Source organism: Sphaerodactylus townsendi, linkage group LG16, assembly GCF_021028975.2.
Source record: "Sphaerodactylus townsendi isolate TG3544 linkage group LG16, MPM_Stown_v2.3, whole genome shotgun sequence".
NCBI classification, from domain to species: Eukaryota; Metazoa; Chordata; class Lepidosauria; order Squamata; family Sphaerodactylidae; genus Sphaerodactylus; species Sphaerodactylus townsendi.
Genome location: NC_059440.1, coordinates 30,421,052 through 30,433,343, shown reverse-complemented (window position 1 = coordinate 30,433,343; position 12,292 = coordinate 30,421,052). Strand labels below are relative to the sequence as shown.

At 51.2% G+C, this 12,292-nt stretch overlaps 1 protein-coding gene across 2 annotated transcripts in view; it reads right to left on the bottom strand.

Annotated features, from left to right (window-relative positions):
* The window catches only part of IGSF21 (immunoglobin superfamily member 21), a 155,961-nt gene that overhangs the window by 4,416 nt on the left and 139,253 nt on the right, over positions 1–12,292 (bottom strand). The gene's annotated exons all lie outside the window — the stretch shown is intronic.

Below are 12,292 nucleotides of genomic sequence, written 5' to 3'. Positions count from 1 at the left end.
CCACCCCCTCCAGCCATTGTTCCAGAAGAAGAAGGAGAAGAAAAGTTTAGATTTATATATCACTTTTCAGATCCTTTAAGGAGTCTCAACACGGCTCACAACTCCTTCCCTTTCTCTCCTCACAACAGACGCCTTGTGAGGTAGATGGGGCTGAGAGAGTTCTGAAAGAACTGTGATTAGCCAAGATTACCCCGCAGGCTTCATGTGGAGGAGCAGGGAAACAAATCCAGTTCTCCAGATAAGACTTTGCTGCACACATAGAGGAGTGGGGAATCAAACCTGGTTCTCCAGATTAGAGTCCACCACTCTTAACCACTACACATGCTGGCCCTCTGGCCTCATCCCCCCCCCCCCAGTAGTTTCTTGCCCAACCTTTGTGGACTTGTGCCACCAGCAGCTGATTCTAAGCCAAGTTCCAGTAATTCTATGAATTTATTTTATATCCTGCCCAATCCCGACTACAGTCAGGCTTTAAGTGGTTTATAAAATCTAAAACAGGAAAATACAATAAAATGTCACAATAAATATTACTAAAACCTCAGCTGGACTTTAATGATGGCAGTGAAGCCACCGGAGGTTGGTGTGGACTCGGCCAGTGGGACAGATCCAGGAGGAGAGTCCAGTGACCTGGCAGCTAGGGGTGGGCATCCCTGTGACGTGGCAGTGCCCCCACCCCAAGGAGGGGCTCAGGGGGCTTGACTTGCAAGGTTACCCTTGGAGCTAAAGGTCCCAATGACCAAATGACAGATAAGGATGATTCACAAAGCCAAGCCAGCCTCCTCTTAGCTCAGTTTGCTGCGGCAGGAAATTGACTGGCTATTCTTGCAAACATCCACTGAAAATGCAGGATGCGAAAGGTCAAAAGAAAACAAGATCCTTGGAGTTAAAAACCTCGACCTTTGTCTACAGGAGAGGCGCCGCGGCTCATTGCTCAACATATGATGCTGCCTGCTATTGAGATCAGACCATCAACCTGTCAAGTTCAGCATCGCCAACTCAGACTGGCAGAATCACTCCTGGCTCTCAGGCCAAGCTTTTTTACATCACCCGTTTCCTGACCCCTTTTAGCTGGAGATGTCGAGGTTTGAACCTACGACCTTCTGCCTGCAAAGCGGAGGCTCCTCCACTGAGCCACGGCCCCTCCCCCAAACATGGCCTCTGGTCCAGGTGTGGACTTATTGAGCAGGAGAAGTAGACTCAGCAGGTGCTCCAAAGCCTGCCTTCCTCACAAACGTTGACAGTGGGGTGCCAATCAGGAATTCAGCCCAGCAAGGGCCTTCCCTGCAAGAGGGGCGTGTGTGTGGGGGGTAGGGTTCTGGTTATTTAGGGGACTTCCCAGGCAGGCAAGAATGACCCTCTGTCAGTTAAAGAGACCCCCCCTTGCAATATTCTCCAGGAGCCACCAGATTTTGAAGGCAATTAAGGGTCTTTTTTTAAGAACAGGAAAACTGACGATGATGGGAAATGGGCCTGCTCCGGCCCCAAACAGATGACAGAATCCTGGAAGAGAAGATTTTGTTCAGGGCGAGAATATCCCAGATCAGTTTGCCCCTCCCAATTCCCTCCCCCCATTAATTAATACTTCTCACTTCTAGAGCTGGGGCCTTTAACACGCAGGAGGATCCTAGTAGTTGTGGCTGCCATTCTGTCTTTTAATTACACAACCAGCGCTCGATTGCTCTTCCCCTTCAACACTGGGTTTTTGATGCCTTTGCCCTGCATTTCCCACCCCCCACCCCCCACAGCAACTGTACAGCAAGTTTAACCTGCTCGCAACTTGGCTTCACTGGCAGTGTAGGATCGTGTCCCTGAATTTTCCTGCTCGGAGTAACCCTGATTGCAGCAAAGAAACGGTGCACTCTTCCTGCCCTGCCCCTGCCCCTGCCCCTGCCCAGACCTCAAACCCTTTAAAAACATTATTTTTGTCACTCTGTTGATCCTGCAGTGCAAGAAAAGGACCCCGCACAGGTATGTTCCCCCACCTTTTTGTCTGTCGGCAGGAGACAGAGCACTTCCTTAAATTGCGGTTCTGCATCTCATTTGGCTGCTTCTGTCTACGTTGCTGGCTAGGGGTAGCTCCTCGGCTGGAGCTGTTGTGCAGACAGACAGGGGCCTGAACGTGCAGCTGATATCAACAGCAGAAGAGCCACGAGCCCTTTCCCGACTCCCCGTGGTTGCAAGAAGCACGCTTCATATACATCAGATGCAAACTGCACCCCCTGCGGATCCTCTCCCAATTTCTGCATTTGCTGGGCAATCATGAATGTATTTGTGCTTCTGTATGTTACTCAGAGAAAACCATTGAGGGCGTCTGTCAAACAGGACGTGATTGACAGTTGGAAAATGGGAACCGCCGACTTGAGATGCTTCACTCCAGGCAAGGCTGAGCTCCTCAAATCTCAGAAGTCAAGCGGGGCCAGTCACGGCTAGCATTGGGGCAGGTAGCCACAAAGGGTTGCCGTGATTATGGAGTTTCTAAGGCAAAGCAGAAGGACATGTAATGTGTCCAGCAGTGCCTAATCCAGACCCATGGCTTTCCCACAGAAATATGCTCACAATAGGATAGGGATGGCCATCCAGTTTGCAAAATGGTCCCATTAAAACAAGCGCCAAACAGAGAATCTGCAGCGAGTAGTGAGAAGTTCAAGAACAGGGATCAACCAATGAAGAAACGCCAGTTCTGGTGGGAAAGCACAGCAGCCAATAGCGGGAAAGCACAGCAGCCAATAGCTCACTAACACGAGACATCTGAGCATCATGGCAGCATCGAAAATGAGTGATACTACACTGGTTTGTTAGGGCACATGCTAAGGTGTACCGGGGGAGAATGGTGCCCAGGGCAACACCTGCTCAGGGTGCCCCCCCACTGTCCCCCTCGTGCCCCACTTACCTTAGCTGGCAGAGGAGGGCGGCAGCAATCCAGGGCAGCCTGGCAGGGCCAGGCCGCAGGGCACTCGGGGGGCCCATGGCAAGCTCTTGGCCTGGCTGCTCCGGGAGCCTATTGCGGGCCCACCAGGTGCCCCCTATGAGATCTAGTGGGTGTCCCCCGGGGGTCAATTGATGGTGCTCAATTGATGCAGATACGCCACTGCATGACATGCACATAAAAAATTGAAAGGGGAAGGTTGATAGTTGGCACAGGGCGATGATTTGCTGGCATGAACTGCCCATGGATATAACATAACTCAAATAACTACATTCAACCAAGACAATGGCAAGTTTTGGGTCACAGAAGGGAGACGGAAACTGCAGGGGAAAATCTGAGGCACATCTGACATTAAATGTTGCAGCTCGAGCATGTAAAAAAGGAGTAGGGAACGGTGAAATGCGCTCTAAGCAACACCTGGCCCCTTTTATATAATAAGATTTTGGAATTCCCCAATCGCCAGCATTGCCACAGATTGCGACCAACACCATTGGTTGTTCCCCTAAAATAATCCCCCCAAGCATTTGGCCCTGCGCACACCGGAGGCAGAAACCAGCTCCAAAGTTGTGACTTCCATGAAGATCAAGCAAAAGAGCCCCCATTAATGAGTGACTTTCAGCCGTCTTCAAGGAACAAGGGAAGATGTGCTAGAATTGATAAGGGTCACAGATGATTGGATGAGAGCAGTTACCTTGGCAACGGAGGAACAATATATTGCCAGTTTGTGAAGGCAAGGGTGGGGGTGACTGGGAGGGGGGGGGATATGAGCACATCAAGACACTCCAGACTTCCAATTCATGTCTCTGCATTATCGTCACAGCGCAGCCCATAATAGCTCTCATATTATCTCTGACAATCTCCTGCTGGCCTGGTCCTTTCTGTCCTTTGACAACCCATCTTGGTGTCGGTTTTCACAAGCAGGAGACCTTTAAGAGACTGATGCCAAATACACCTGCTTTTGACAAGAGGCAGCAAACAAGGCCCAACCAAGGAAGGTCGACAGATTATCATCCCTCCACAACTCTGAACACACGGCCAGTTGCAGATCTGGATGGGCCAAGGATGCCAGGTTAGGGTGAGTCTGGGGTCACAAGTTATCTGCCCAGCAAATCTGAGGGAACTGACTAGGTAGGGTGTTGTGGGTTTTCTGGGTTGTATGGCCGTGTTCCAGTAGCATTTTCTCCTGACGTTTCGCCTGCATCTGCATCGCCTGCACACCCACAAACAAAGAGGCCTCACATTGAATTGGTCCATTAAAGTCAGTGTTGACTACTGGCAGCGGATCTCCAAGGACTCAGGCTGATTCCCTTTAAGAAGAAATGCTGGGAATCGAACTTAGGACCTTCCACATGCCAAGCAGATGCTCTACCACTCAGCCACAGCCCCTCCCAATTAGCTGCCCTTTGGCCTTCTCTGGGCTGCAGAGAGAGAGGGGCAGAAGAAGTTCTCAAGCCCAGCCCCTTCCTGCTCAAGACAGGCAGGCAGACGGGTACCGGGCTGGTTCAAGCAGCTGTCCTGAAGGACCCCCCCCCCCCCCCCGGTGTTGCCAGAGACCCAGGAGACAATGCCAGTTCTGTCCTGTTGGGTGGAAATAAGCCTCACCAGTGTGAAACATCCATCCTTTCTTCCACTTGGCCAGAGAATGCACTTTTGGGATAATTAAGAAGAAGAAGAAGAAGAGTTTGGATTTATATCCCCCCTTTCTCTCCTGCAGGAGACTCAAAGGGGCTGACAATGTCCTTGCCCTTCCCCCCTCACAACAAACACCCTGTGAGGTGGGTGGGGCTGAGAGAGCTCCGAGAAGCTGTGACTAGCCCAAGGTCCCCCAGCTGGCATGTGTGGGAGTGCACAGGCTAATCTGAATTCCCCAGATAAGCCTCCACAGCTCAGGCGGCAGAGCCGAGAATCAAACCCGGTTCCTCCAGATTAGATACACGAGCTCTTAACCTCCTACGCCACTGCTGCTAAAACATTGAGTGTTCAGGCCAGATCCTGAGACCAAGGAACGCAGCTGGCAGAAAAGGACCAACAATCTGGCTGTAGTGAGTTTTCTGGTGTGGCCGTGGTCTAGTAGTATTTGCTCCTAACGTTTCGCAGGCAAAAGCTACCAGACCATGGCCACACAGCCCAGAAAACCCACAACCGCCAGTTGCTTCCAGCTGTGAAAGCCTTCGACAAAAGACCACCATGCTCTTCACACAAGAAGGGCAGAGAATAAACCAAGAGGACAGTAAAATCCTCGCCCCCCCCCCCCCGCCCTCCCTGTGCCGTGTTCCTTGGCACCAGAGCGTTGGCCAAGTCTGTTAAATTAACGACCGTCAGCTAAAGCAGAAAGATTTCTCAGCGCAGCCTCAATCCAGCCAGTGGAGGAATTCTCAGGAGTCACATACCTTGCTTGGGTATTTTTTTAGAAAAGGAGATGACTAATTTTTACGACCGTGAATAAACACCAGCAAGGCGGTTATGCCTGTTAATAAAAGGAGGTAATCAAACTTCATTCTCTGGGTTGGAAGCTTGAGGGAGGAGGAGGAGAAGAAGGGAACTGGACGTCTCTTGACCCCCCTCCTGCAGTGCCAGGAACCAAATGGCCATGGGGCACAACTGATCCAGGACTACCAAACTGCAGATGTCAACATCTTCAGGTCCTGGCTGTAGCAGTCCAGAATGCAAGGAGAAGGGTGTGAGATTTCTGCATGAAGACATCTAGGTTCTCAGGGATAAGGCTAAGACAGGCCATTCTCCCTGACATGCCAGCTTTCTTTGGGGCAAAGACTTAAAAAACACAGAGGTGCTTCGTCTTCGTCTCTCCCCACATTGTTACCAAGCAAGCACTGAACACCTTCCCTTCAAAAAAAAAATCTGTGGATCAGGAAGATAGCAAGGAGACCTCAAGATGCTGCCTGATAGACTGGTGGTCTCCGGCCCCTCCCTCTACTCGGGCCAGGGCTTTTACAGTTTTGGCCCCTACCTGGGGGAATGCTCTTTCTTTGGCCATGAGGACCCTGCAGGACCTTGGACAGTTCCACAGGGCCTGTAAAACGGAGTTGTTCCACTGGGCTTTTGGGGAGGCTAGCCACTGATTTGCGACCCCTGTCGTCCCCTGCAAACCATATTCGCTGGTTGCCATTATTGGTATACCTAGTCCCCTCCCAGGAGGGTGGGAGGTCTTTTTCTCTGAGGTTTGGTTTTTATCGGCTAACTATTCTGGTTTTAATTATTGTAATAATGTCTTAATGGTTTTTATCTTTGGGCACCGCCCAGAGCCCTTCGGGGTGGGCGGTTTATTAAATGCAACAAAAAACAAACAAACAAATAGATATTTGCACCACTGATCCACTTTGTTCAGATCCACTCTGACTGGCAGAAGCCCTGCAGGCCTCAGGTAGAGAAAGGATCTTCCCAGCCCCTAGCTTGAGCCAAGAAATGGAGCCGGGCGATGTCTTTCCTCCTGCTTCCTGCCTGGTTCCAACCCAGAATCTGAAGGACAGGGCAAGGGGCCAGTGGCTGGCTGGAGTGGACAGAGGAGGTAGCCCTCTCCATTCCCTCTGCCCCAAATGTAGGCCAAGGGGCCTCCAGTGGCACACTCACACAGCCCTGCTTCTTTCTTTAGAACAGCCGTACAATCGGGAAAGGAATGGGCAGTGGATTGACGATCCAGTGTGTGGAATATCTCCTCTGCAGCCCTTTAAAATAAAAAGGTAATTTCTCTTCAGTCCTCCCGACACACAAACACCTGAAGGCAGAGCTTTGCCTGCCCGGCAACAAATCACGGCTGCCGGGGGAATCGGTGCCCCATCAATTATTCACTCTTATTTACAGGTGCCATGAAAGTCTCTCCGCACAAAACTCTCTGGTTGTTAGCATGGCCCCAGGCTGACAGGACAGCCCTGGGAAGCGATGGATCTCGGTGTTTGTGCCGGAGTTCTGCCTGTCGTTGGGCGAGCAAGTTCTTGTCGCAAGGCATCAATTCACCAGGACGGGAGAATGTCAAGATCAGAGGAAGGGGACCGTTAGATCTTCAGACTTGCCACGGCTTTGACAGGAAAAGGATGTTTTTGCCTCAGAGACAGAAGACTGTTTTGCACACGTGTGCCTGTCACTGGAACGCTCCTACCTGGAGACGTGCAGCTTCCCTTCCTCGATTCTTCTGGACTTTCCCAAAGGGCCTCCCCCCCACCCCGCTCACCATTTCTCTTCCATTCTGCTTCAGGGAGCAGAACTTCCCTCATTAATGGCAAGCTTGGACTGTACCCTTTTTCACATGGGTTTGCAAGACCCAACAGTTCGAGCTCAAAAATTCAGAGGAGCAGAATTTGGGAAGCATCCCAAGAAGAAGAGTTTGGATTTATATCCCACCTTTCTCTCCTATAAGGAGACTCACAGGGGCTTACAACAGATGCCTTGTGAGGTAGGTGGGTCTGAGAGAGTTCTGAGAGAACTGAGACTAGCCCAAGGTCACCCAAAGGAATGTGGGAGTGGGGAGACACATCTGGTTCACCAGATAAGCCTTTGCTACTCAGGTGGAGGAGTGGGGAATCAAACCTGGTTCACCAGATTAGAACCCACCTGCTCTTAACCACTACACCATGCTGAATTGTTCTGAAGTCCTGAGATGATTGGGAGAACGGTGGGTGCAGAAATATTCTAAATAAATAAATAGTCTCAACAAAATCACATGACGACTCTCTCTGTAGAGTCTGATCTGCAGTAGGACCTTTGTAGAGGCACACAATCCCTTGGCTTTGCTCTCCCCAAGTGGTGTCTGGTGCGGCCCCCAGCCCCAGGGCAGACTCTCTGGGATCAGCTGGGAGTCAACCACTTGGCTTCCTCCAATGATTTGCGTGATTGAATGGCCTCTAGCTGATCAGGGTGTCATTCTGGAGGGGTCTCTGCTTCTGTTCTCCCCCTCCAGTCCTTCTGCGATGCTACCTATCATTGGGGGGCAGGAGCCTATCTACCTCCCCCCCCCCCATATTGGCAGCTTCTCCAAGGTGTGTGTGTCTGCCTCCTTCAGGGCAGGTAGGTTGAACAGCACAGATGGGGAGCTGCAGCCTCTGTCTTTCCGCACTTCCTGTCTGCCTTTGCTATGATCCTGTGGAGACTGGCTGGAGCCGCTGGCTACAGCGTTTGCTGCCCTCTTTCCCAGCTGGTCCTTTCTCACTTCTAGGCGGGACACACAAAGATTTCCCCCGCCTGCTGACCATGTGCGCAGCCCCAGGGAACAGAAGGCAAGCAGGAGTTGGGCGCAGGTTTCTGTAGAACTGGAAGGCCTCAAACAGAGCAGGGAGTGACTGGAAGTGGAAATTCTCAGCGCAAAACCAGCCACCCCACGGGACCATCCTGTTCTCAAAGTCCCCGTTTGACCCCGCTGATCCTGAGTTGCTGTTTCCCCTCCATTACAGCTGGGAACTTGAAACCAAATGGCAAATTGCCAGAATGAATATTTGATTGGAAGGCTTCTAATCACTCTCAAATGTCAGATATAATTTATTTCTAATGTTCATGTAGGATCCATTTCTGACTCCTCAGCCAGAGCGGCAGATTCTCCTGGAGTCACATGAGCTTCAGCGGGTAAGGGGGGGGGGGGTTGCCACTTTCATTAACTTCACTTTAGGAAGAGATGCTACTCCGGTGCATGATTTGGGGATCTGGGGCGCTAAGGGTCGTGTCCTCTTCTCCCATTTTTGAGGCAGGCCCCAAACCACAGATCTTTGTGTTCACTCAGCAGCCAGTCCAAGGATGCTCCGGGTGAGGAGGGGATGCTTACAAGGGGGGGGGGGGGCAGGGGAGTTTGATAAACAGTGACTTAGGCCGGGAAAGCACATAGCCAAATCTGATTGGCTGTATCCTGCCATGACATCACCACCTAGCTAAGCCGTTCCTGGTTGGTTGGCAAGGTGCAGCGAAAGGCAGTGGAACTGAGCAGAAGTAATTTTAGAGGGGCTTTCTGGAGAAGATCCCCCCCCCTTTTGCATCAGAAAGTGGGTGCCCAGGAAAATTCAGCGCGGCCCCATTTCTGCCCCCCTTGCCTGATGCTCCAGCAACAACCACAGCTGAAGAGACGTGGGAGGGGGGGGGGCTGGAGGAGGCTTTGGACCCGTCTCCCCCAAGCGGAGGGTCTCTTTTGACGTGCCCCATTATCTGGCAAGTGCACGATTTATGTCTCCCTCAGCCAAAGGCGGCTTTTCCTCCGGGATTAACATAAAAGGTATTTTGTCTTTAATATGTAAATGCCGAGTTTGACAGGAAAAGAGAAGCTCTTTGCAAAGACACAACTCAGTGGATTGTTTGATCAGGACACCCTGCCCAGGATTAGCTCCTTACAGAACATGGACTAATCTTCCTCCAGTCTGCGAGGAGAGGGAAGGGGCCAACGGCAGCCTTGGATCAAGGAAGGGGGCTTTAATGACTTCTCTAACATGATTAAGGCCTCCTTTGATGGAGAGTTTTCGCTTAGGCTCCGGATCAGCTCCAAAGGCCGTCTGATCCACCACGCCAGCTAAGCGGCTCCGGGATAAATTCTCCTCAGAAGCGGCTGAGAGAACTCAAGAGCGAGGAATGGCAGCCGAACCTCTTTGTTCCTCACCAGCCGCCGATGAAGTCCTGGCGTGAGGCTGGCTCAGGTGGGGCCGGGCCCCAGGGCCAATTTCTGGGATGAGGCCATGCTAGCCATACCGTACCCCACCCCCTGCTCGTGAAGAACGAATGAGCAGGTGTTACCTACTGCCCTCCTTTTTACACTGCCTGGCATTTGGGTTCTTCCCTCCCATTGTTAGTCAGATTGGCAGTCAGTTTAAGAAAAGAAGAAGAGTTTGGATTTATACCCCGCACTTTCTCTCCTGTAAGGAGACTCAAAGGGGCTCACAATCTCCTTTCCCTTCCCCAACCCCCACAACAAACACCCTGTGAGGTGGGTGGGGCTGGGAGAGCTCAGAAGAACTGTGACTAGCCCAAGGTCAAGAACCTGTCTGGCTCTAGTGCGAAGTGTAAAACTCTATTTCGCACTAGAGCCAGACGGGTTCTTTTCCCTTCTGTAAACTAGATACTGTCTCTGGCTCATTATATATATACATACATTTTACTTGCCCAAGGTCACCCAGCTGGCGTGTGTTGGAGTGCACAGGCTAATCTGGTTCACCAGATAAGCCTCCACAGCTCAGGCAGCAGAGTGGGGAGTCAAACCTGGTTCTCCAGATTAGAGTGCACCTGCTCTTAACCACTAGGCCACGCTGGCTAAAGAGTGATTTTTTTTCACACACCTCTTAATTATCCATGCTAATAGATGCTGATGGTCACAGGCTTTGATGGCTTTGGGAGCAAATCTAATAGATTCATGGAGCATCAGACTATCCGCAGCTGAGAAATGGAACCTCTATATTCAGAGGCAGTATACCCATGGGTGTGAGTTGGTGGCCACGCAACAGATAAGGAGACCTGTTGTCTTCAGGTCTGGACTTCCTGGGGACATCTGGTCAGCCATTAGAGGAAACAAGATACAGAATGAACCTCCCGTCTCACCCAACCAGACAGTTCCCACGAGCCAGCCTGGCATAGTGGTTAAGAGCAGGTGCACTCTAATCTGGAGAACCGGGTTTGATTCCCTGCTCTGCCAATTGAGCTGTGGAGACTTATCTGGTGAACCAGATTAGCTTGTGCCAGCTGGGTGACCTTGGGCTAGTCACAGCTCTTTGGAGCTCTCTCAGCCCCACCCACCTCACAGGGTGTTTGTTGTGGGGGGAGGGGGAGGGAAAGGAGATCATCAGCCCCTTTGAGTCTCCTTACAGGAGAGAAAGGGGGGATATAAATCCAATTTCTTCTTCTTCTTCTTCTTCTTCTTCTTCTTCTTCTTCTTCTTCTTCTTCTTCTTCTTCTTCTTCTTCTTCTTCTTCTTCTTCTTCTTCTTCTTCTTCACCACCACCACCACCACCAGGTTGGTCTCATCCAGAGCCAGGAAATAATGTGAGCAGCTGGTTGCTGCCGGATGAGTCCCGAGACAAGGAAGGGACCGGATTTCTTCTTGATTCTTGTTTAAAGAAGGAGGGTGATGGTTTTTATGCTTCGGGGGTGTAGTTCCAGCTAGCTTAAGTGACTTGAATGAAACAGAGGCTGAGAGCAGAGAGGCGGAGAAGGCAAATCCCCAGTTGCACTTATTTGGAGGGATTCGGGTCCCACCAAGCCTCGTTAACTGGGATGTTGCGCGCGAAGGCTGGGCGAGAGCAGGCCAGGCAGAAACGCTCTGGCCCTCCAGAGAAGGGACTTCTATTAGGGCGAGAGAGGAAGGAAGGAAGGAAGGAAGGAAGGAAGGAAGGAAGGAAGGAAGGAAGGAAGGAAGGAAGGAAGGAAGGAAGGAAGGAAGGAAGGAAGGAAGGAAGGAAGGAAGGAAGGAAGGAAGGAAGGAAGGAAGGAAGGAAGGAAGGAAGGAAGGAAGGAAGGGGAGAAGGAGAGAAAGAAGGAGCCGCCGCGTGGGGAAGAAGGCAAGGCTATCCTTTCAGTGTGACAAGAGAGCTCAGTTGGAAGGCACACTCCGCGCGCCTCAGACGGCTGCTAATGGCCTGCAGAGCCCATTAGACATAATGAAAGTGCAGGCAGGCAGAGCGGAAGGGTGGGGGAAAGGAACTTCATTAATTCAGGAGAGAGTCCCAGCACTGGACGCCTGGAAGAACAACCCCCCCTCTGCCCCCACTGCCGACGTTCCTTCCTGTCACTGCCCCAATTTGTTTCCCCTGAAATTGAGCTTGCCTACATGGTTGCCAAGTCCAGCTTGGGAAATTCCTGGAGAGTTGGGAGTGGAGAGGTTTGGAGAGGAGAGGGGTATGCTCCCATAGAGCCCACCCCCCCCCCCCGCACACACACAGACACACAGCTGCCATTTTTCTCCAAAGGAACTGAACTCTTGTCTGGACATCAGTGGCAATTATGGGTGAAGGTCCACCCGCAAATATCCAAGGATTTCCCACCCCAGAGTTGGCAACCCAAGGAGAGCGTCCTTTGGTTCAGCCCCTGCAAAATGCCCTGGCCAAAGAAAGAGCCAGAGAGCAGCCCTCCCCCGCCCCCCGTTCTCCCATGTTTGAGCTGCCAGCTGATTGAACAAATTCAAGTTGACTAATCAAAGGCACGCCATTAACTATTAACGTGCAAGTAAATCCACGTATTCTGCCACATGTCTGTAGGGGCATTTTTGGGGAAAGTTGAAAGGAGTCTTTTCACCTCTGTTTTTAATTAGGGGTTTTTATCTTTTCCAGCTGTTTTACTGCCAGCTCCTGGGCTCAAGTCTGTTTTATAGACAATTTTATTCTGGTTTTGTTTTTTTATTTTTTAATGACCCTGGGCTCCTTACGCTGGCTTTTTTTGTTTTTACTTTGCTAA